The sequence below is a fragment of the Antedon bifida genome, chromosome 6 (assembly GCF_963402885.1).
Source record: "Antedon bifida chromosome 6, ecAntBifi1.1, whole genome shotgun sequence".
Taxonomy (NCBI): Eukaryota; Metazoa; Echinodermata; class Crinoidea; order Comatulida; family Antedonidae; genus Antedon; species Antedon bifida.
In genome coordinates this window covers 4,790,632-4,818,504 of record NC_136231.1, presented here as the reverse complement: position 1 = coordinate 4,818,504, position 27,873 = coordinate 4,790,632, and the positions used below count along the sequence as shown (strand labels likewise).

At 29.2% G+C, this 27,873-nt stretch overlaps 1 long non-coding RNA gene across 2 annotated transcripts; it reads left to right on the top strand.

Moving 5' to 3' along the window:
- The first annotated feature begins 1,477 nt into the window (after positions 1-1,477).
- Positions 1,478-27,873, top strand: LOC144844932 (uncharacterized). 2 transcript variants are annotated; one of them, XR_013612481.1, is made up of 5 exons: positions 1,478-1,790; positions 10,152-10,514; positions 10,844-10,956; positions 24,978-25,008; positions 27,629-27,873. It is a non-coding gene; the product is annotated as an uncharacterized LOC144844932 (long non-coding RNA). The 2 variants fall into 2 exon arrangements; XR_013612480.1 differs by lacking the exons at positions 24,978-25,008; positions 27,629-27,873 and adding an exon at positions 19,468-19,799.

Below are 27,873 nucleotides of genomic sequence, written 5' to 3'. Positions count from 1 at the left end.
ATAATATTCTGATGCATTTTGCTGGCATACAGTAATACAAACTATACACAATTATGATATCATATTTTCAATAATAAAAACTAATATTTTCAAAATAACGAGCTGATTATTATCTCTCCATTCTTCTAGGAGGGGGCGCTGTTTCTGCATGAATTCATTGAATCAAATCTCATTCTTATCTCACTCAATATCGAACAAACTAATATTATTAGCATTTATAACAATGATAATATGTCTAATTATTTCTCTGATCAACAACATATTCTAATATTAATTATTATTATAATTTATTCTAATTTATTAACATATATTACAATATATAATAAGGAAACGAATAAAATAATGATTTTTATTAGTATTAATTGATACGGTACATTATACCTTACTCAAAGATATATTGATTTTTTTGCAACATAATTAAGGCAACTTTATACATTGAATGTTAATTAATATTACTGTAATTATTGTATTTTTATAGTAATTGATCCTCGTTTAAATCTTAACCAGACAATCGGGTTCATGAAATCAATATTTCTAATTTAAAAATTGGAAATGTTTTTGACAATCAATGATAATTGTCAAAATATTCTTCTGATCAACAAAAAACAATTATAATACTAACGATATTATTATAATGTATTCTGATTTATTAAAATATATTAATAACAAGAATAGATAATTATAAAAAGGAAACGAATAAAATACTGATTGGTATTTCTGCAAATAATTATGCTAAATTCATACAATGAATATTGATTAATATTAGGCCTATGTATTTTATAGCAATTGATCCTCTAAACCTCCAATTTATTAATCAATATTTCTACTGCCAATTTAATCTGTATATTTGCTTATCTTAATTATTATTATTAATTATTAATTATGATTAAATGATTATGATTGTTATTGTTCGCAATACTTTTTAATCTTTTAAGCTACTTGTCCGTTAATATTTTTTATTTTATTTACTATCATGCTTAATCGAAACATATGATTTTAAATAAACATGCAAGATTACATGATGATAACATGGAGCTATAAAATTAAATTCTAATTTTATAGCTCCATGATGATAATGACACAGTAAAGGGATAGGCCCTACGATATATAAATATAGCATATATTATTAGATAATGTGTGACAGGTTATCAATGTGAATTGCATGACATTTGTATATTTTGATTCCAATATTTGTAGGTAATCATTGAATATGCTTAGTTATTCGTTTGTTTATTAATTATGTATACGTTTTAATAATTAAGAATTATCGGACCACGATAGCCACTTACATAGAAATTAGATTATTGTTAGGCTATTTAATGATAAATCCTACGTCCTTGTTGCTACCATAGGGGTTAAGCTATCTATTACATTTAGTTGCATTTTGACTAACTGATGAGCTAATTTTAGGCTAATAGTATTATTAAGGATTCATAATAATAATAGTATGCTGTTTCTTTCCTTTTTTAAGGCTTAAGTTGGAAAACGTCATAGCACACATGACGAGGCTTTATTGGATTTAAGAATCAAGGCGAAAGACGCTACTGTGAATCCCTTCTCTGATCTGTCTGTGTTGTGTAAAGATTAGCCTAATGTCATCAGAGCCAGCCTGGCATCACGAAACGATAAGCTACCAGTCGAGTATTTCTCTCCATCACTTTAGGGCCGCAATATGGTCAAAGACATCGTTAGTTAAGCAGTAGACTGTGTTGCTGCTGTTTAAAAAAAACAGGAATGGAATGAAAACAGCCTAAATCAGGACTGACTTGGAACAACGTGGTATTGTAAAGGTAATATGTGTGTTAGTACTATCTGTGTATAAGTATACCGTAATTTATTTATGTATGAATGTATTTCAATGCAGTAATACATCGTTAAATATCAAATATTGGGTTAGGAAAATTATGGGGACAAATACTTAATGTATATAATCAATTGCTACCGATGAGTTTATTCTAGGTTAGAAGATCATTAACGAGAATTCGTTTATTTTCTTTATACGGAGTGGACATCTGAGTGTAGGAAAAAATGTGAACTGATATCGTCTATGCGTCGCTGAACTCCAAATGAACTCGCCATGCATGTGCGCACGTACCGGATTGGTTGATTTAGGTTATATTTATTGCGGAAAATACGATTCACGATTGTCTGAAACTTCGAATCAATACCGTTCTCTTAATGCTATTCCTCGACTGTTAATCTCCTTCATTTATTTTAAAGTGCTAATTTCTGATGCATATTCAACTGATGGACATTTTTTAGTATTAGACCTAGTATATTGGGAATTGTGTCTGTAAAACAAAGCGACCATTGAGTTTGATGATTCGAGCTGCGGGATAAAGCCAATGTCCTGAGCTTCACCTCCGGGCGAACTCATCTCTTTAGTAATTGAGATTTTTATCGGGATTTTGATGGGTCGAAAGGATTGGCCTTTAAGAATCATTTTTTCCTGGACCTTGACCTTGAAACCCGTACAGACAATATTCCACGCTATGAACTTCCTGTGTTTTTATTTAAAACAAGAGAAAAAACAATCTCCTTTGCCTTTTATTTAACTGAATACCGACTGATCCTTGTGTTCATGAATCTATATTTATACCTCCATGATGTATGGTTGGGCTTAGTATTAGCTATAACTTTGTATTCTGTAGGTTATTCTGACACAAAGTAGTTTCCTTTGAGTTATTGTAAACGCCTTTTCTTCAAGTTCAATGACTGTCTTCTTACGACTTCGGGATAATTTGCATAATTATTTGCATAAGAATGATCATTTGTATATTAGTAATTTAAATATTCATATAATTTTTTTTTAATTTAAAACATTTATAAATTGCAACAGCAGGTTGGATTTATAAATCGGTATATTAAAAATCGGATTTTAATTCACGTGTGAGTAGCCTACCGATAGTTATAGTAAGTGGTCACTATATGTCAATCAAACTTACAGGTTATTGAAAGGTCAAATTGTCCTTGTGTGTTTAATATAAATTAGTGTACTGTACATATAGTATATATTTATTTAAAAAATTAAATATATATATATATATATATATTGCTGTTTAGTGATGCATTGACTGTGTTATATGACTAGAGTTAGACCTTATAATTTCAATCATATATGCGATTTTATTTTCTTGTTCTTTTATAATTTGGCGAATACAAAATTGTTGTCCTCATTGCCAAATTAGCGAATGTATTTCGCCTCCGCGATGGACGTCCAGTATCGGTAGCGTTCAGAAAACTACAGAATACGCGATTGTATAAATGTATGGATGTGGGCCTAACTATAAAAAATAAACATTTTGACTACACACATGAAGAAGACGAGGCACGTGTTGTATAGGTTCTAGATAGTGAACACTCCATAATTATGGAACGGATTAGTTTACTGTGTTCATATTTTTGTATACAATGTACCGGTACTGCACATAATTCCCAGAAGAAATATTATTTATTCATCTCATTTATTATTTGTTATCTTGCACGGTAAGTTTTTCAATATAGTAAATAGTAAATGAGACCAAGGATAAATCATAAATAATAGTAAATACCTTTACGTTGGAGGAAATCATAAATATCTATGGTAAAACTATAATCTTAAGACAAAACTTGTCTTCAAAATTATTATTTTAAATTATGAATTTAAAACTACTATATGAAGCATATGCCTACTTGAGATGTCAACACATAAACTCATGAAACGAAAGAACAATATTTCCGGGGTCAACAAAATAGAAATACAGAAATTTTACCATAACCTCGATAATAATCTCATGTCATGGAACAAATAATATCAATTCAAAATTATTTGATATGAGCTTATGTCAAGTTCCGTATCATATAAAAATGTATTTGGTGTAAATTTCTAAACAACAAGCTCAATGTTATACACTTTATTGAAGTATTTTTAATGTTGTAATGTGCTGGCGATGTTTTTTCATTACAATTTTATTGACCCATAAATGATATTTGTAGGTCTAGAATAACTTTAGAGTTTTAAAAACATGTTCTTTGCTCTTTAACAAGTCGCCGGATTCACATAATACAATATACCACAGTCGTGTTTAATCTAGTGACAGTATAGTGACAGCATTTTGATAGAAAACAAAACAGGAAAATATATTCGAAATTTTAGGCTGAAGCCATATGTTGCAATAAGGTGCTATGGAATTTAGTATTCATGTTGATGAGATATGGGGCCATGTAAAGGGAAGACTAAAATTACCATCTTTAACACTACGTAAAAAACACCAAAGCAGGTTATGGCATTCAAGAATAGATAGTTTTCCAGGAATTCTTGTCTGTCCATGTAGTTTGATTGTTCATTAAATTATGTACTGGGATTATATTATATTAAATCTTAAATATAATAAATCTTATATTAAAACCTTCTCTTCACATTGAGCAAGGGCCTAGTAGGCCTACTTCTGCCCTCGTGCATGTTTGTCTTGGGTTGCAATTGCTGCCTATGTGACTACACGTCCTGATGCACATCTCGTGTTCTTTTCTTGTTTATAGTTCTTCTCCAATTTCATTGTTCTTCCTCGTCTTCTCTTGCCTTCATGGCTCCCATGGCAGTGCTGCTCTTTTACTCTTGGAATATGGTTAATACATCAGACTCTTAAACAGCACATTGTCGTGTTAATTGTTTAATAGTGCATCTTTGCTCACTCTTCTCTAAGACCAAGCTCTATGTAATATTTGTTTTCAAATTTTCTCTCTTCACTTTCTACTAAAACCTTCACTATCGAAATTATCACAGCATAGAGATATACATGAATGTGCAGTTGAATGTATTTACATGTGATTTTTAACCGACTAGTTTGTATGTACACTGTAGGCTACATGAGATATATAATTATTAAGTTTAGGCTATAAAATACTAAGCATAAAATATGTTCAACCTTTTCATATATGCTTGGAAAATATTATGGGAAGAGATCAGAACAACCAATGTAATGTAAAAGAACATGACCCCTGGTTTATAGCCAAATGAATAGTTCATCAATGTTTATTATGTCTAGCTAATGAATATGAATGCTTCAATCTACACAAATGAACATATTGTTGATTGCATGACGTCATGCTAATATAAAATAATATAATATTATTCATTCCTCAATAGTCAGATTTTTTTACGCGTATACAGTACTTTGAATTATGACATGGTAAACAGAGGATCCAATTCTTGTTTTATGTTCAAAGTGATTTTTAAATCATTTAGGCCTAACGGCAAATTCCAATTTGAAACCAGGCAATTCTTTTGAAAAAGAATTGCCTGGTTTCGATATGTTCGTCAATTACATATTTAAAATAGCAGAATGTCACTCGTGATGGACAATTATGGATAAATACCGTATTGTATATAAAATATTTATTTTTCGTTGATATTAGTTACTAGTTTCCATATATATTATATTAGATACTAGATGCAAATGCGAATTGAAAAACATTGCCTTTGGCAAAAATTGTCAACTACGTCCTAAACTCGCAATTTTATAAAAGTCCGGTAATTTTTATCTAAATTTAAAATACTGGTAAATAATAAAGTTGTTTTTAGAACCGGTAGTCAATAAAACTATTCTGATAGTTAACTTTTGTATACGATGTCTTTTCAGTAAGGCTTGCCAACTGTAACCATGCTATCAATAAAATGATATGTCTACGAACTCTGAATGAACCCATATTAAACCGGTGTGCATTTTATTCCTGTTGATAATATAGTGCCCTGTGTCCGTTCGAATAAAACACCTCCCGCTTTCATAATTCCATTTCTTCTTATGACCTAGTGCTACATCATAGCTTATGATGATTGATGGATAGATTCTGCTTGATTTGCTTTGTTTCATAAAACCGCTTTAGATTTTGGTCAAGATTTCGTCCATTTACAGATCTACTGGTCAAGGTTTCCAAGCGCATTATTATTAAATATTATGGAAATAAAACTATAATCCAAGATTTCCGTGAACAGGCAGGCGGACAGTCTTTCATAAAATCATAAAACAAAAACCGAAACCCGGTAGTGACGATTTCTTTTGAGTTTGTAAACGATATAATCAGTCGGTTGTTTCTTTACCGGTATTGCCATTAGGACCTTGATCTTGAGGTGGTTATTACCACCTGATCGTAACTTGTGGTTTTGACATCGAGAGTCAAAGACCAGATACAGTCTGTATAATCATAATAATAACAACAAGGAACTGGCAAGATGTATGTCAATCAGTTGAGGTCAGAAACCCTCTGGTACATGATCTATTCACGTGATTTCAAATCAATTTAATTCAATCATTATTTTAATACTTATGTATAGTATTATGTACAATACTATACCGTAATCATTCAGTGATGTATGGTTTTTCTTCCATGGGCCTACATTCATTTTGTTTACTCTGTGTATACTAACTACATTCATTAGCCACCATATCATTACCGGTATATCACACATTATAATCTTAAGTATCACATCATGATAATCATTTAAGTATATACTCTACTACTCATTAAATATATAATCTGCATTATCATTGATATCACCTCATTATTATAAATATTCTACATTATAAACAATACCACAAAGTCATTGCCATTTATTTTATACCATTATCAATACGGCATCGTCCTTATCAGCCCCATCATTATCAATTCATTTTTAAAACAATTTACTTAAGAATAAGAATAATAAATTAACTCAAAATAATAAATAATAAGAAAAATAAAAATCTCTTCTTCTTCCATCGCAGTGATGTGCCTTTGTAACACATAATGACGGCTTAGTAACGCTTGGATTCTTCTTCAGGGCGTTGATGCCTCTGAGTGACATCATCGTTGCCATTTTGGCACAATAAAGACTGCTCTACATATTACAACTGAAGAAAACTTATAATTAATTAATATCGTAATAACATCGAGAAAAGAATGTAAATAAAACAATTAGGCCCTATAGTTTTTGGTTAAAAGAAGATTAATTTATCATTGTTTTATAATTTATTCATGAATATATATTTTTTGTGTGTGCTCAGATTTATTGTAGAGATAGAAAAACTAATTTGTAATCACAGATTACCTAAAAATACATTTTTTAATATTACTAAAATAAGTGTAAAGATACAGCGCGTTTGTTAAATCTGCGTCTCAAAGACAATGTTTCTCCGTGTAGTTTCCAAGTAACGAGAATAAATGATATTATGTATCAGTGTATCGCAGGATAATTTATCTCATTTATACATGTCTTCTACCATTATTGAATATCTATACCTAAATTAAGTGCACCATCTGATTTTAATTTTTTCAAACCCGAAGATAAGTAAAAGAATATAAGAAAATTGTTGAAATATTTGCTAATACATTTGAATTTTTATTAATAAAGTAGGCCTAAATAAACCAAAGGCAATCTACATGCGATGTTACCGTGTTTCATTTTATGTATAGCTACTCTGTAATTACTTCTCATCGATGCTTTCTATGACTGCAGAAGGCTCCAGGTTCGAATCTCGGTTGTGATCTCTTTTTCTCATTATCACGTTTTCTTTTTAACCGTTAACATCAATTTTGTTTTTCTATGCATGTGTTTTCTACGCCTAAATTTAGGTGTATAAAGGCGATGGACGAGTTATTGGTAATAGGCCTGTTTTTGTTATAAATGTAGAAAAGAAATAAATATGTTATTGAATTGAACGGTTAGTTTCAATGTTATGCATTGGTTAAACAATTTTTTATTTCATTTCCATTTTGAATATCTAGTTCACAAATGTTATGAAATTAAATAATTGAGTAAGTTATACATTTCAATAACAACTCAGCAAGTATCAATAGTATAATATTGGTAAGTTCACTTTCTATGCCGAGAAAACAATTTTAACAATGGTTGTATGCGACTCCAAACTCTTTTATGTTAGCTTGGTAATACAGATCTGAAAACTGTTGTCAAATTTCGTTTGTTACTGGTATTATTGCATGGCCTTGTTCTTTCTAAAAAGTTAGGTTTGCCTTCTAAGTTACAGTCAGTCTAAATCGAGTTCACTGTTTATATTGTCATATCAACATTTGCCAAATTCCTCTTTGTGATTTTATTTTCTTTATCAGTTAGTCCTACTGTTAAATGCTTTTCAAAAGCTACCTTATTTTCGTCAAGGTGTGCCACATTCTGTTAAATGTTTCCAACGTTTAATTTTGAATCTTGAAAATCAACAAAACTAAGCGGTGGTATAAACAAACAAAACCTTTATTTAAGACTATTATTAAGCTCTATCTACACTATCAAACTTTTTGTGTCAAAAAAATGTGATGTGCCCATATGGACATGATGATGTCATATCACTACCATATTTAGGCATAGCACTACCATATATGGGCACATCAAACTCTTTTGACGCATACAGTATAGTGCAGACAGAGCTTTATAATTATTGTTTTATTTCATATTCATAATGAACTACCAGTTGAACCATACATTGTATTAATAACTGCTGTACAGTATTAATATAAGTTGTTGATATAACATCATATAAAATTGGCAACTGTGTTTCGATATCTATAGAAATTACATGATCCACTTTCTGCAAAATACTTCGAATTGTTTATTTACTTCAAAAGCAGGCTAATTGGAAAAAAGGAAATTAATTGGATGAAATTCAAAACTTCTGAATTTAATCATTTGTGTTGTTGAATAACTCCTTGTAAGTTCCATCGAGTCGGTAGTCAGTGTGCCAAACTTTGTAATAACTGATGTTAATATTGCCACACCATTTGGATGGACTGACATAGCTACAAAGACCTTGGCATTTGTGGTGACAGTTGAGTACCACGATACCACAATCTTACGTAATCACACACGAATCGTTGCATCAGGGTGTTAAAGATCATGAATGACGTGCAAGTGCATCATTGTAATTATTCCAGGTTATAAAAAGTCCATGTTATTTTGTTGAACTTCAGCATGAACCTTACAAATATTTGTGTGATACCTGTATGAGCTCTCCTTAAACATAATCATAGTATATTATTCTCAAAGCAATGATACAAAAAACGTCAACCTTTATTAACGACACGTGAGTAAAGTAAAATTAATAACATATATGTAATGTAATGTTTTTTAAAGTTAAACGTTTTTTTATTAAAATTCAGTGGTTTTTCTCCTTTTTAAAATATAATTTTTGAACAATAATAATCGATTTAACTGTAACCTGAACGGAAAGCTAAAAAATAAAAGACAATTTGTCTTTGTGTTTATTTCAATGGTTTTTCAGCCATTTTAAAAAATAATGCAAATTTAAATTTACTTTGTTGTATAAATGTTAATGATGCCGACACAAAACGGAAAATACATTCACGTGATGGTTATCATTGAACTATCAACTTGGACGTGACATTGAAAAGATCAGTATTGAAATGATACAAGAGATCCCGCTTTTTTACATCTTTACCAAGATCAAGAACTTCTTAATATAGGATATTATGAGGATTAAACGATTAAGTCTTCCACACACATCAGCTGCATTATAATATACAATGGTTATAAATAACATATCCTTCCAATTTTACGGGAAGCCGTATCGATTTTATTGTTGGGTATTTTTCTAAAGGTCACTAAAATATTTTATTTGGGGGGACCAAAACAAACATTATAAAACCAAATACGTCCACTATAAAAATAAATTGTTCTTTGTTAGTGATCTTATAATAAGTTGAATTAGATATCTTTTTTAATGGCCGGATAGATATAAGCCTTCGGATCAGTGCAAACGTCGTAACATGCCATGTGTTCCTATTGAATATCATAAGCAGAGGTGAGGGATAAATGATGCGTTATATCCCACTCTTTAGGGCCTAGTCCGGGGAATTTACATAGGGATTTGTTTCTACTTACCCAACGGAAATTTAGGGAGAATAGTCTAACTAATACCTTAATTCTAGCTACAAAGCCGGTTCTTTTATAAGAGATGCAGCTATAAACACTTGTTTCAGTTAGTCTAAGTAGTATCGTGAGAGCACATATTGTTCCTAATTTGATTTTTATAACATCAATTATATTTCTGTAAAGCAATACAGGAAATCGTCCAAATAATAAATACAGTGGATATGCTATACAAGAGAATACGAGATTAAAGGTAATTCCTTTCATTAATGTATTGTTATTTTTATACTCTTTTTAGTTTCAATGATGTGACGACAAACTATTCAAATTTGAATAAATACAATAGGCAATTGTCCAATTAAAAGGTATGTAAGCTTTTATTTCAGTTGTGTTTATTTAAAGTTGAAAGAAAGTAAGTAAAACTCAACGGTCCCTCCAACAGGTGCTTTTGTGTTAGGCATGTCAATTATTTAGAGTACAATTATGAGAATGGTTTGTAAACTTACTCTACGGTTTATAAAGTCAACGAAAAATAACTGAGCCAAGCCTATGTAAACAAAACTTCACACCGGTATACAAACCAAAGTGACCAGGGATAAACTGGCATCGGATGCTGTGTCACGGCCTAGAGGAAAGCAGGTCTAGCGTTTTGAGAGCTACGGTAGTAATTTTAACTGTTCGATTAGGCCTAAGCATTTAGTTTAACAACACTACCGTATTATTACGTAAACAAATACTAATCGTGGCTTAGGATCAGCTTTTATTTACAATAGTAAATCGCTATTAATGATGTATAAATCAGACAATTACTGGATCAATAAGCCATACATTTCTAAAAGACGACGGACTCTAGGCTATAGATCAGAAAGCATTGGATGTTAATAGTATTCCGCTAAACTGCGTCTTGTTTAGTCAAAACAGGCCACGGCCTAGAAGGCTTCGTAAAACAAGGCCTACATTATTATACCGTACATTATTTTGTCTTTTTAGAATAGGCCTACAGTAAAAACAAAATGGTTGTGTTCATGACGGGATCACCTGAGAAAATAATGTGTTCGAAGAACAATGACGAAAACTTCGCTGCGTTAATCGTGACAGACACTGTACGTATAATGTTATTTTTATTTTTTACTGACACATAATTTGAAACTAACAATAACATCTTATCTTGTTTTTATTTTAAACAGAACAATTAATTACACTATTTGTGCATTCAAAGCTTTTGTCAAACAAATTTTTCATCTCAGTTTTTATTTTAGCAATGATTAAATTTTGTCAAATAAACGAACTTTAAAGGTTAAATAAAAAATAACATTTCAATAAAGCTTACAACAATTGTAGGCCTAACAGGTGTTATTTTACGTCGATGATACCAATATTAATCATTCGTTGTCAGTAGTGTATTATTAGTATGATATGTTGTATTTGATTTGTTCTCATCTTTGCATCACCTTGCAATCTAAGCGCAATATGTTTGATAAATGGGATAGGGCAAGCTGGGTATAGTTGTTATCAACCTTGAATATTGGCTTCAAACAAACGCGTGGTATATTCATATTTAGGAAAGATTTATAAAAAAAACAATAGAGCAATGTTTCAAAATAACCATTAAGGGTAATTTCTACAACAATGATAGCTCCATTTATTACTAAGAATATGCTACTGTTTCAAACATTAATTTGTATTAATACTAATATTTTATCATATACCAGACAATATTATTATGTACATCTGCTTTTTATCGATCGGTTTATCTAAGCAAGTTAAACAATCAGCCATTAATGTTGTAGGGCATTGGATGATATTCTAGGCCTAGCTTTGCGTCGTCGGCTCGATAACTCGACACAAATACCACTCCTAACAGTACTGACGAACATTACTTTTCCATTGTTCCCGAACTCGCTGTTATTTAAAAAAAACCAAAATGATTAACAATAGACATATTTATCTGTTATCTGTTTAATATTAAAATATAGTTATATTATATTAAAGATTATATTGGGTTTAACATTTAAGATGTCTTGGAAGGATGTGTATTTTGTGGGCTTCTTATACTTACGAGTAATAATAATTTTATACTCGAGTATAATATAAGTTTTATCACTGTATTTAATTTTTATACTGTTTTATTAGTGTAATTAATTAATTAATTAATATAATTTTAATTGAATTACAATTGAATTAACTTGGCATATATTATACTTTTTTTCTGTTTGTTTTACTATATAAGGAGTGAGTGCAGAATCTGTTTGGGCTTTAGACTATTCTCTCCAGATTAATATTGGTTTGTGACCAAATAAATATTTAGATTTAAATTAAAGTAGGCCTAACGGTATATTGTAAGCTTAATCAACACTAATGTTATGTTTATATTATTTATATTTAATATTTTATTCTCACTTTACTGCTATCATTTTCAATATTTCTTTTTCTGCATTGGACAATAAAAGCACAATTGTTATTATCAATGCATTTACTGTACAATTAGACCTATATATACAAACGTTCAAAATCATATAATAATTCCTAATTCATGTTTTTATCATTGATAAATATAACACTCTTATTTATAGAAAACGAATTCATACGTGCCAATAGCCAATAATGATTTATAGTGTCATATCAAGCAACCATCACGCCTTTCATGGTTCGCCTTTGATTTGCTTATATATACTCTTACATCTGCCGTATCACAATTAATTAACTCACGAAAATTAAGTTTTGTTCGTGAAGTAATTTTCATAGGAAAAATGATAAAGATTAAGAAGAAAGACTATATTTGAAATGTATTATTGTGTGTGGATAGACTGTTCTAGAGACTTCCTCAACGCGGAAATGTGTCATCCTCAAGTATTCTGTCATAAACCAAAATACCATTCAACGAGAAATGAAAAATGAGTTGAAGTGAATTCGCTTTTAACGTTTATGTCGTTTTTTTCTCTCTCTCTCTAAGATTCATCTGGTCTTCACTAGGTCAATGACACGTTTAGTTATTCACTTTCTAGTTTTATTACCCCGTATGTACACGTCAGTCGGTCATTGGCGTTTCCATCCTTTGTCCACACATCACTTGTCTATTGGGCAAGACTGGATTGATGGGCACATTTGAGTGATGATTGCCTACTGACCAAAGAAAAATGAAATGTCAAATAATAACCTATTGTTTACTAACCATGTGATTCACAAATTTCAAGCAATAACATGCCTTGTAAAATGTACGCATCGTGATATTCGACGCCAACAGTAAGTTAATCATAAAATGTTTCATTACATACACAGAATAAAATAGCACCCATACAAATATCCTCAAAATTTTAGATCAAAATAAGAATTAGATTCTGACATAATATTAAAGATTTTTTTTTTATTTTGAAAAAGAAAACACGTCTGTGGTACTAAAATATGGAAATCGTTTCATAATATTTGTTTTAATATTAATATTTTATAATTAGAAAATGTTAATTTTATCTAATCACAACATAACCGTCATAATACTAACCATTAAAGTCAAAATAAATATGGCAATTCGTAAAAAACGGTAATAGCCTAATGATGTTTATAAGTATAATCTAAAATACTATATTATTAACTATTCACAGAAAAAATGGTAACATGTTTTATGTAAATGTGTTGACTAAGATAACGTTTCTAAATATGGCCCCATTGGTATCATTTAGTTTTTGTGAAAATGAAATACATTTTACAATTTAATTTTACTTCTTCAATTTACACGCCTTTATTGTGGTCTGGTGGTTTGTTACCAGGTTTAAGACATTCATTCAATTTTTTCTTCAAATTCAAATATCATTTATTTTCGTCCAAAAGACAATAAGTTAAAAAAAAGCAGTAATGACAAGTTGAAATTTACAAAGAAAGGACGAGAGCAGGATCCAAAGGATTGTGGCGGGATTGTCTAAGACAAGTTAATAATGTTTAAAAAAAGATTAGCGGGTGACAGCACTAGAAGTTGAGAGGGGTAAAGTGGCCCAGAGATTATAATACTGCGTTGGAAGTAGTTAATCTGATAAAATACTTTTGTTGCAACTTTTAAATGTGTTGAATTATACAATAAATATATTATTATAATAATTATATGAAAATATCAAAATCCATAAAAAAATATCGAATTAAACAAAATGTTAATACATCAAAAAAGAACACACAAAACATCAGATAGGAATATAAATGTTATTTCTGGTTCTCGTGTCATATTTATTTATATTTATTTATTGGAAGTGAACAGGTCATTAAGATGGCATGGAAGAATAAAATGGGTAGCAGAAAAACCAAAAACACCTTGATGGGTTAGCTTTGTGGTGTAGCAGTGATAGTACCAGCAAGTTAAAGGTTTAACAATCCCTATCGATATATAACTTCTGATTTAAACATTTATATTTGTTTTGAAAAAAAGAATATTGACATTTATAGCACTCTGAACCATGAGATGTATATTCAATTCCATTGATAAGAGTTTAAGTTGGAAATTACTAAATAATCTCAAGCTGGGCATCATATTTTACTGTTACTTCTAAAAGTTTTAGGGATTGATATTCACAATGTTGTCCATCATGATATTTCATATCTCTATTATAGTAACAATACAACATTCATTTAGGCCCTATTGTTCAGAAAATTGGAATTAAAATTGTTATGGATGCCACAGCAAAACATATCTTCGATATGTGAATAGTTGTACTTCTTTAGAAAGACTGTTCAAATGTAATCCCATGGTATAGTGCTGCCACCATGTATTTTGTCTCATTGCGATTGCATATTTTGAACGTTTTAAATTGAGAGTTAGACCTATTTTATAGGTTATTACATCATGTCCATCAGAGCACTGGTATTACTATTTCTCATTAACTTGTTTGTTGTAAAAAATATTGAAGCGACCTAGTTATTTCCATTTAACACACTGCGGTTTCATTATAAAATTGACCTACTTGTAGCGAGTGACCGCAATTTAACCATACATATTTAGGCCTATATGTTATTATATTGAAGATAATGTAAGAAAAACTGTCAAAATATGCATTACATAATACTAGAATAAAATAAATGTTGGAACATCAATACACTAACAAACTAATTAAACTTAATGAGAATTCGTTAATTAACTTACAATGTGCAGGCCCAACTCTAAATATCGTTTTTCATAAACGTTGGAATGTTATACACCAACAATCTAATGCGACTTAGTGATAATTCGTTTCAATTTATTAAGAATGCTGTAAGTCCCTAAACTTAAATATTACAGTTTTATGCATGAAAGAGCTGCTACAAAATATAAAGGAATATCAAGAATATAAAAGGTCCTGGTCTATATGATAGAGCAACATTTTATCAAGAGCAAAAATTGTATATCTGCAGATGATGACCTTTGGAATTATTTTTTTTAGACAGATTAAGATTTTTTGCATTTTAAGTAAATAGGTAACTTATAAAAATAAGTAAATTATAAAAGGTAACAACCTGATTTTATCAACTTTATTTTTGTTTGAAGGTTTGCATATCGAAATCAAATGTTGATATAAAGTTTGCGGTACACCACGTTATATTAGTTCTGGCAAGAAATGTTGAGTTTTTCAACGTTTTGATCAATATACTTTGATCGTCCTAGGGAGTGAGAATGAGTGAGAAAGGACATTCTCACTCCTGAGGACGATTATAGTATATTGATCGAAACGACGAGAGACTCAGTTCTGTTCAGAACTAATATACGTGGTGTACCGCAAACTTTATTTTTTTTAATACATCACATTTGGTGTTAAAAAAATAGAATAGGCCTATAGAAAACAAATATCTCTTCAATATCAAATGTGTCTTTTATTAGTAATCAAATCATAAGAGGAACATAACTTGACGCGTTTTGTTCACTGAAACGAACTCTTACTTAATAAACAATAATGATATGTTGGTATAGGCCTAACGCTCTTGCTTTACGCAATACAAATGACGGTAAAACGGTAATTATCCAATAAAACAAATAATAGTTGTTATGTTAATTAAATCTTTAAAGACAGTATTGTTGGTTTGTCATCGAGGCACATCAATATTCATTTTGATAGAATACCGTTATTTAATATAGACAATAATAATAGACTCCATTACACACAAATATTCACTATAATTATATAACGCTGCATATCATTTGAAAATTATGAAATTGTAAACAAAAAAGATGACTCATTATTGACTTGTCCTTGAAACTCAAGGACATAACCAAGGACAAAATTGAAAATTGCATAACTAATTTATTCGGCCATTCTAGTTTTAAAAACACTTACTAGTTTGTAATAATAATAACAAATATCGACATGACAAAATCAATGAATTTTCTTATAATGCTGATTATTAAAGTATTTGAATTGTAGGCCTACTGGACAGTTTTAACGAAAAACATGTAAGACAATTCACTCGAAAACAATATAATCATGTAGGCCTATGCGGAAATTATTTTGTTGTGCGTAGACCCGTCCATGCGTAGACCTACCCGTCACTTATTCGTAGTCCAGTGCAAGGTCAGTGTTGTATATGCTGACTGGTTCGATTCATTTCAAGCGTTCTTCTTCTTATATCGGCAGAAAATGCTACAAGATGTATGTCATTGTGCTAGTTTTTATATAATAATAACACATCGAATACTGTAACAACACAGAGAAGAAAACACAGACCGAACTCATCAACAAATTAAGAACGAAAACAAGACTGTAAAAACATCAAGTGAAAATACGATCAGTTTTAAAATTAACAAAAGAAGAAAGAAAAATAATAATTATCATTATTGAAATAATAATTTGTCTTTTTAAAATAATAATTTGTCTTATTAAAATATGTACCTAATTAATTTTTATTTAAAACGACTAATATTATATAGAATTTATTTATTATTGTTATTTAGGTTATCTATATTCTCCAGGTGCGTTTTAGTTTTGTAGTGGTCAATATCTGTTTAAATTCTCTCGTGTTTTCGTTGGCAATGGTCAATATCGGCCTAGTTTTAGATTGACCTTTATATTGGCCTGATTTCCTAGTTTTCGTGCAAAATGAGCAATCTATTTTACTTGTTAAAACAAATAATAAATAATTATGCCCAATATAATTGTTTAATAGCAATATATATTGTATCGATCGGATTATTTTATTTATGACTATTGTTTTTATTATGTAGGTCAATGTCAATGTTGTATTTTAATTATTTAAATTTTGTAGGCCGCTCTCTCGTTATGTATGTTATACCAATACAAACGTCATGCGATTTGTCCAATCAAATAACGTCATGATCAATAAGAACAACAATATCGTTGTGTCATCACGATATTAGGGCTCTTACTAATCATGACGTCATTTTATTGGACGTGTATTATTCTTTTATCTACATCGCCTAGTGTAGGCCTAAATGGGCCTTAAAGGTCTAATTTTGTTGTATTTAGCTCCATGGTTTAATCAAAGAAGAGTATTTCAATCTTTCTTGGTTTAGCTAATCAGTATTTCATATTCATGTTCGGAATTTTTGCAAAACATCATTACCAAATTGTTAATCATTACAACCATTGTAATTAACGCTATTCCCAATTCAAATAACATTCTCATTATTCATCATCATAACTACCAATAGTTGATGGCAATTCGGTAATTTCTTCGAAATTACTGCCCCCTTTTTTTCTTACGTGATGGAAGCTGATCCAACTTAGCGCCGCGACAAAGTTTATTTCGTTTACTTTTAAAACCTGTATTTAAACACATTACTTGGGAGGGACAAACATATATTAGACTTTTATTTTATTTGTATTTTTGAAAATTATCTCAATATCCCAATTTATGATGTGGTTTTCTGTTATAATAGTAAAATATATGCAAAAGAACATTATAACTAACAATAATTAATTATATTTATAATAATGTAATTAATTTAATATTAAATGGTACTTGTTCATAGAAATAAGAGCGCTATATCAAATTTGTAATGTAATACTTATACTAAGTGTGAGATCAAATGCGGTACGTTTTATGCCCTTTTATTGATTTAAACTTTGCAGAGTGGAAGTTTATTTTTAAAACACTTTCAATCGAAACCAACAGCCTATTAAACAGTTATTGAAACGTCCCTTAGATTGAGAATCCATTTCATGAGTGTAGCCTAAATAAAAACAATGGTACATTATAATTACCAAGCCAAGACAATGTTTAATAGTTTAGAAACGTTTAACCGGTTATGTAATCAAATCCGAAATAACTCTAAATCATTCGAATTGGTGGCGCTGTTAACACTCAAACTTTAGAGTTGATAATGAATTAATCAGCACTCAGAATTTGGTAAAAAATTAAGCATTTAATGTATATTACTTATTTTAGACAATATCATAATATAATTCCATACCAATATCTGGTACCATAAGATTAAAACAAAAAGTAAAAACCGTTACACTAGTTGGCAAGCAATTTTACTGACTCTAAGACATAAAAAAAGAGCCACGATTTAGAGATTTTAGAGAAAATCCTAAAAGTACCGGTAGATTAAAGAGACTGTATAATGTACTAGTACTTTGATGTTTAATACCGTAACAAACGAATGTAATGTTGTAGAGTTACGTTTAGAACTTTGAAGTATTTTATTTTAAATCTGATTTTGTCGAGCTCATAGAAATATCGTTTATTTTGGACTATATAAATTCAATTCTATTATTATTATTTATAAAAATAGGATAAAATATTAAAACTTATAATGTAAATCTATTTGACCTTAACACTATTGTTATCTTGACCGAATACTTAAAATAATTAGGTCAAATGGCTATTCATATCTTACGTTAATTTATCTTCAAAATATAATTTTATTTAGGATCTAGTTCAAATTGTTATTGTTTTAATTAATTACTTTAACCTCACCTACATTTTATAATAATATTATAAGTTGACGTATTGTGTAAAATACCGAACAAGACGTCGTTTTTGCACAAATTATTGCCTTAATGAACAAAATTTTACCTATTAATTATGAATTAATTTATAGTAATTTAACTCCAATGGTGTCTGTTTTTAGGCAAAATGAGATGTGGTCATGTAACTCGTTAAACTTACATTTTGTCGTCGCTGCAAAACGAATACTGCAATAAAATCTAAAAAGTGTTACAAAACAAAACGTAATACTATACACAATATAACTGTCCATAACGATATAATATTTGATATTACTAAAACTTTACATAAAACAATGTAGGCCTATCGTAAACATTGCCATTGAGAACTATTTGTGAAGAACCCGGGAATTCGTACTACAGACAGCTACATGCAAATTATGTTGCCACGTGACTTTGAATTATCGTAGGTCAATGTCAATTTTTATAATAATCCATACAGTTATATTATCGATAGGTTTCTTTGTGATGTAATATTATTATGTATGAGAATCCTAACAATACTCATTTAGATTAGAATTTCTTGAAATTGATCACTTAACAGAATACTAATTCCAATATATTAATGACAAACGCTTTTATCAACGCCTTGATTTGTTTCAACGTAGGCTGGTTTATGTAATATTTTGACTTTAATAATATTCTATAGGACAGGAGAGTAATATATCTTTCACTATATAACTCTTTTATTCTAAGGTAAGGCTAAAAGGATTTAAAATGTTCGACGGATGAAAGAAAGCCGCATGCATATCAAAGCTGGTCGGTGTCGTTCTGATCTACCACACGCTAAGGCTGGCCTTGGATTTGAACTGCCCTACTTCATATATTCATCAATAATTACGACAGCGTCAACGACAAAATTCAAAATGGCGCTGCTAACTGAATTTTAACGAATTGCACGTTTAAATATGTAACAGAAAATTTCATTTTAAAATAGTTTTCATATCTGAAATTAAATGTTACCACTGTTATATTATTTATTTTAAACTATTGTGTTATTTTTGTCATTATAGTAAATGTTAAAACGTTAAATTATATCCAGATTTGTCTTTTTATTTTTAAGTTTTTAAATTAACGAATATGATACATTCTTCTTGTATATTATTTAGTTAATTAATTGATTTATTTTAATTATACTCATGCGCAAATTATAATAATGTTTTGATCTATATTTCGTTAAGTAAAGCTAACGAATAAAATACATTTAGGGAATGTAATACAACGCAAACATGAATTGTAGGCCTATGATTGAAGCAGTTTTTTTAAATGTTAATCAGTTTTATTTGAAATGCTCTTATAAACTTAGTATAGACGCAAATAACATATTCGATTGTTTTTATTATTTGAAATTAAAATAACCTTTTTATGTATACATATTAGGCTATAATAAAACATATGTAACATGAGTAGGCCTATACTAAACATATATTTAAATTAATATTATGAATATCTATATTATCTATATACCTATCTTATATTCTATACCTTACCTCATATTTCACATTCATAAATACAGTATTTAAAAGTAAATCGAATTATATTTAAATTTGTTTGAAAGTATAGTGTTATTGAATATTTTAATTAATGTGAAGCCCGCATATTTGGTAAACATTCATTTTGTATTATGCTTACCATAATTAATAATATTATTATAGTTTTCGATTATTAAATTAATATTCCCTTCTGTATTTTGTACTAGTATCTTTATGGAACATCAACATATCGTTACCAAATGTAGAGAAAAGATTTTCGGATTTTGTCGTTTTTATATTAAATGTAGAATTACATATTTTATTAAATGAAATAGAGCATAGAGATAGGCATTTGTTGCTATTATGATTAGTTTACGCGAGAAGAATTATCTAAATTTTGAAGAATAAATTAATAAAATTAAATTTATGTAGCATAATTTCTATATTAATGTACTTATTATAGCTAAAAACAAATAATTTGTCTTTTAGTATAAACTCAAACACTTTTTGCTCATTTTACTCAAAAGTACATTTTTTAGGTGAGATAAAGGGCAGTATATTCTATAGCATGTCTAGATAACTACAAACATAAGAGAGCAGTTGTCGCGGACTTTGCTTATCTCGACGAATGTCAAGGTTATGTTAGGCCTGGCTAAAACGTTAACATGTTTCCCTTCATCTCCAAGTTTTGCCTCTCAGCGTTCTATCAGATTTTGGAGATTATTTCTATATTATACTAAGCGTAATATCTTTATCGACTTAACTGCTCTATGTAATCATTGTTATGGTATTCACAGACGTGAGTTATTTCTGGCGAAGAACTATCTTTTTATCTGTTACTTCTGTATAAAATTAAATAAAAGAATAAAATAGTTACTAATTAGGTTAGGTTTTATTTCTTTAGAGCAACCGTCAACTATTTCAAGTTCAAAACACCGTGAAATGTCATCTTAACAGTAAATGGAAGTTACAATAAAAACTATTTGTAAATTGTAGGACTCTTGAATCCATTTTGTTTAGTTTTGTTTACCAAACAAATCAAGGTTATCTAACTTACGAAAGTCATGGTCAAAAGTCAAACTAAAGATGGCTTTAAGGAAACATATTCGATAGAATGAGATCTCAAATTGTTTTGTGGTTGTTCTGTATTGTACCGCTGGATTAGGAGCGAAGGCTGTACGGCTTACTTCATGTTTGGGATTGTTCCTTCAATTAAGTGAAGAAAATTCTATGTAATTGAGTGTCTTTGCTTGGTTGGCGTACACTTTACATTTTTTTTCAAATTACAAAAGTTCTGTAACAAAAGACAAACTAATTGAAAAGATAAATAGTTCATATATATAATAAATGCACTTAACGTGTTTGGTGCACTTATTGCCACTGTACTTTAACAAGCTTACCTTAGACGATTCATAAAAAGAAACTTGGTTCATGTCCTCTCCTCAAATATTTTTCTTCTTATATCAATTTACAAACAAATTACTAGGAAACAATATACATATATTAATTCACATAGAATCTTACTAAAGAAAGTAAAGTTTATTCACTATTGAAGGAACAATTACAAGTAAAGTTAATTTTGTATTACTTTCATTTAAATCATCCTGGTTTTCCTTTGTTTCTTCACATATTATTTTGAGAGAAGTAAACTAAAGTGAAATGATAAACGAGTGAGTTTACTGACTGCCATTAAAGATTCATTGCTTTCCAAAATACGTGCTTTTGGAAGATTTGTAGGAAGTTAGTGAACCGTTTGAATTCTGTGAGCATTTATACAACAAAGTTGTTTGTTCTGAACTAGTTAATTTCTACTTAAGAAATGTTACAAATTACTATTTTACCTTTTTCATTATCCAAATAAATGTATTGGAAACATGCACACTTTTTACAATAACAAAAATGTTGAAATACCTAACTTTACTGACAGTATAAAAAGCTCATTATTTTACAGCACTAAAGCTTTCAACGAATATGGTCTGGAAACATAAATTATTTAAACCCATATTTGTGTTTTTTAAATTTAAAGGTATCATTTAATCAAATATTTTACCAGATATGGCAGAGTCGCTTTTCCATTTACTAAGCAGCAAACGTCAGCTAGATAACAAACACTGCAACAGTAGAAAATCTAAGACTTTGGAAGTAAATGGTACTATGGTATAACAAACTAAGATTCATAATTTGGCCAATTAAAATTCAAGGACAAGATATTTTCATTTTATTGTGTAAACGATCTTCTGTAATATGTGAAATTGTTGTTATGATATTTTAGTTGCAAATTTATCTAATGGATGAATACTAAATGGCAAGGTCGTATTTACTGAGTCTCCATCAACTGATGTAAGTGTACAACTATAAAATAAGTTTCAAGTTTAATTATTTAAGATAAATATTCCCATCACATCAGTCGTGATACAGTATTATGTGCACACAAACTAAATATGTGTACAAATCTTTTCAAGTTACTATTACATAATTGTCTGTAAGACTTTCAAATTGAAGTGGATTTTCAAAAATAATGAGAATTCCTATTTTCAAATACTCTACACAAATGTGTGGAATATTGATATATTGATGATTTTTTTCCAAGGCGTTGGTTATTATGATAGTTTTTCTCAATAATTTAAAAGCATTTGATCTAATAATATGTTTAGGCCTATCCTTTCAATAAAAGAGCAGAATAAAATCAACGATTGTGTCCAAATTTAGACCTTATCATTTCTTGCTAAAATAGACAAAAATGTTTATTTATTGTGATGGCTTTATAATCGCGAGTACATCAAATGTATACATTTTATGTTATTCTAGGTTATTGTTTTACTAACTGATCATTACATTCATAATCAAGTAAATGATAATGTGTGCATAGCAATCACACTTACAATGTTCCCCTGGCACTGTATACCAGGCACATAATGTCTTGTTGTCGTCTTCTGATATAATGACAAATATTAAATTGTTATTATATCATATACAATTCGTAATGTAAATGTGTATCGGATAGATAAATATCTAAGGTATAAAATAATGACGAATAAAATTATTAACACAGCGTATAATTCGCAAAAATGTAATAGAATTTATTTAGAATACGGATAAGATAAATATGCCAAATATTTCTATTTTATTTTAAAATACAGTAAAGCAAAAATTACACATTACAGACGGGCTAATAACATAATTAAGTTCAAGAAGAGTGTCCACATTAATCTTTCTATCACCTTTCAGAATCCATGACAACGGATTAGAAAAAAACGAGTAGATTCCAATCACTTTGCTAAACGTTGATTTATCCTAAGAGGTGACTTTGCCGAGACAAAGGCGATTTATTGTAAACGTACCGGTATTATAAAGAAATTGTCAAAAGTTTAAGAACAGTGAACTATAAGTTTGAAGCGCTAATTTAATAAATTGATTGTTTTGTTCAGGCTAATTTGAACTCGTTGTTTTTGTTTAAAAAAATGAGTAACTTATTCTACATTACATTTTATTGAACACTTTATTTGATAATTAATGTATCGTACATGGAAACATTATAACAAAGAAGACGAAGAATTTGTTTTGTAATAAAGAAAAACATTATTTTGAAATTGAATTATACCGGAGGCCTATAAATACAGAATTGATTTAAACGAAACTATTTGTTTATTCTTGATAATCAATTATCATAAACTTAGAAAAAAAGAAAATCCAAAATGTGTGGATATTAAATGAGTGTAATAAGTCTACTGGTTAAGTTATATAGTCACTAATGTTGATAAATATCAGAAGTAGGCAATCAAATTAATTGAATAGAATCAATAAGAAAATCAATTATTCTTCATATTGTTTGGACTATGCCTTAGGTTCAAATAACTAAACTTAGGTTGTTAATGAAAAATTGTTGTTATAGAGTTGGTCAGTCTGGCGCTGAATTATTATCGTATCTTTAAATAGTAGGCATGACGATCGTAGTATTTGACCGTATTCGATTTTACGTCGTGAAGAAGTTATTTTGAGAAAATAAAAAGATGATTGATTTATATTTCAATCCAAACATTGGATGGTACCATATAATTTAAATAGCTTTTCTTGTCCAGTCTAATCTAAATAATAAACACTCCATATGTTTAGGCTCAAAAAACGAATTTATTATCTTGTTGTCGAAGATGTTTATAACTATAAAAATTAATGAAATGCAATGTTTAGTTCGTGCCACATTAGTGATACACACTCTATACTTTAATTATGCGTAAGGGTGCCGATATACATATGTATCTGTATGTACTTTGTTTTTAGACTATTAATGTTCCATTTAGTATTTTAGTTACCTAAGCACTTCAAACTGTTCTTTTATCTTTGCCGACCAATTCAGCTGTCGCTAAACAAAAAAGACAAACTACCGCGAGAGCTTTGTCCTAAACTAATCTGTAGACATATGTATATAAAACTGTAAAAAGTCTTACATCAATTTAATTATTAAAAATTGAAAATTATTATAAATATAATGATGCTGATTTTATTATCATTATTATTATAATAAGTATAATTATAAATATTATGATAATGTAGTAAAGAAAATAATGTTAATATTTATATTGATTTTCTCGATTTCGTTGAAGTTGAAGTAAATTTTGGTATAGGCCCTGTCATGTGTCAAATACAAATAACTCGGTTTTCTAGTATCTTTTCTTACATTATTATGAAATGCAATAAGTAGGTATATTATCCTAAATGTTCTTTATTTATTTTCAGATGCTGAAAGATAAAAGATGAAAGAAAAAAGGTAAACATTATGAGGAGGAACTTTTTGTTAAAGATGCACTGTCGATAATATGAAATTTTGGTAGCTATAGTTTTATTTTAATTATTAAACTACTATACTTATTTTAGATTAGACAAGGAAGAAAGAAAAAATAAATCCATTCTGCCAATTTGCAGATAGAAATAGTGGAAATCAATTTGAACGGAAGCAAATGTTAAAATTCGGGTGTATGTGATGTTAATTTACCAAAACTGATTCTCTTTCAGGCCTACTTGTTATATATATATTTAGGCTAGGCCTATGTGTGTTTAGATTATATTTATCGATAAGACAGTGTATCTGTATAATAAATAGGTCATTTTAAACCTTAGTTTAAGTGCGACAAACTATAACAGATTGATGACAAAAAATGATACGCTTTTTAACTGAATTAAGTACTTGTAATCTGGCATCACAAAATGGCGTGCAGAGAACAATCGGATATAAATCCAGTGGCTTAAAATCATATAACTAAAAGGACATACTACATACTGTACTAATTTTCCACTGGAAAAGAATAGATACCAACCAAAGTAATTAAAAATAGTACTAATAATGACGATAGATAATCATCAGAAGAACGTCAATAATAAAAATATTATACATTAATGCTATTATTGCAAATATTAATAACATAGTTTTAAAAACTGCCTGTTTTTATTATTATTTTATTATCCTATCATGCTTTTATTACAGCCTGTGTTTTGAATTTTTAAACGATTTTATTTTCGTGATGTAAACTTATCGTATATTATATGCCGTCTGAAATTATTCTAGTTTAATGTATTAGCTAGGTTTGTGACGTAAATATTCAATGGCGAAACCCATGAGTTGCACACTGATAATAATGTAGACTTTTCTAAAATAATTACCGATTCATTAATATATACATTCTTTGATTTTTCGTATTTGTTTTATTGCTTTGCGATGTATTACACAGTCGAAATTGCATTTTCATGCATCTTCTGAACGTGAGAAGGACGTTTATCTGCAATATATTGACAGGCAGAGAAACTCAAATCGCCAAGTGATACTGTGACAATTAATTGATTTAGTTTATAAACGATTATTTTGAGGAAATCTGTGAGAATAAGCGAAAGCGGCCCCTAAATGTATATAATTAGATAATAAACAATTAAGACTAACTTGAAACCGAAGTACAAAGTATAGGCCTATACGAGCTATAAAAATCCATATAAATAAATTAATAAGAAGATAATAAATAAATTGAAGACTGTGCCTCGGCTTCATTTATAGAGTATTTTTCATTTCCTTGTTTTGTACTTTATTGAAATGAAGATTTTATTTTCTGTTAACACAATGATAATTTGTCATAGGCCTAAGTGTATATATATAATACATAGGCATGTGTTTTGAATGATTCGAGTAGTTATAATTGGCCTTGATATTAACATTACATAATTATATTGGAAAGAGCATTGATGGGTCAAATAAACTCGATTCTATCCAGACACAACCAGGGGAATAATAGTACATCATGTTAAACCCAATATTTTCACTTCTGTACATTATATAAACACATGTTCTTCCTTATTGGGCGTCTGTAACCGTGTGAATAAGTTAGACATTTGCACTAATTTGTCTCTTGGTCTCCATTATGGAAAGTACATAATATTGCAACGCAAATATTGTTTAGCTTGTATGTCGCCATGTAAAATACCAACCATACTGCAGTGTTTTAGTCCATTTTTGTTTTGCGCTATACACAGTAATATTCAATATAATGCGATTTGTAAGATGAATCTATTAGGCCTAAGGCTATTTCAGTATTTTGAATTCAAATAAAATCATAACGAATATGCAGATAGATATTTGATAATATTATATATAAACAGTAATGCATTGTTTTTAAGGTGCGCCATCGTAGAATAGAACCATTCATTTAAAAATTGTATATAATAATTATATTTTTTTTTTCAAAAGCACATTAAATTATTTTCTATTCAAAAGTGTATTATGACAGTCGAAAAATATAACCTATCAATACCATTATTATGTCAACGTCGATAGCAATGACAACATTATTCATAATTATAATGTACCAATATTCACATAAATAATTAGATTATTATGTACGCAGTCTAATATGAACATTGATGAATAATCGATGAATATATTACACATATTAATATTAAAGCTCTCTTGTGATAGGATATTCTATAGTTGCAGAGCATTTAGTATTCTGTTTTATTTATGTATGGCCAGTTGACCTTTCTTAATTTACGATACCATGTAACACATTCTGTACGTCTGGACGGTATTAGTAATGTTGTCTAACGCCATTATAGTTATAAGACTTGTAACTTCACAAAGCCGCGGGTTTAACATTAATTGCTAATGCCGGTTAAACGAATATTTTAATTTATTGTTGAAATTCTAAGAAATTATAGAGGTTATTATTGATTTCAATATTTATATTATATTTATATAGCATATATTTGATATTATCGATGGAACTTGATATGATATAATTCCATGGATCACATGCTAATAGTATGCGTATTATCTCATTGAGCCTACCTTTAACACTGGGCGTTTGACTATTAAGGAATATTAATAATGTACTCCATTTGATTCATAGATTGAAATACTGTCTCCAAGTAGGCCTTGTAAGGGTGTATTTGATAATACGATTCAAAATACTTGAAGACTTAGCTACGACGACCTAATACAAGTGACAGCTACTATCAGTTACATTGAAACGAATTTGAACAGGAAAAGTCATGAATTACGAAATCGATATATGTCACTATTACTTTATTATTATTGACTTAATTGTTTGATGAAAACTATCTTATAACATGAATCAAAAATTGATTAATTCAA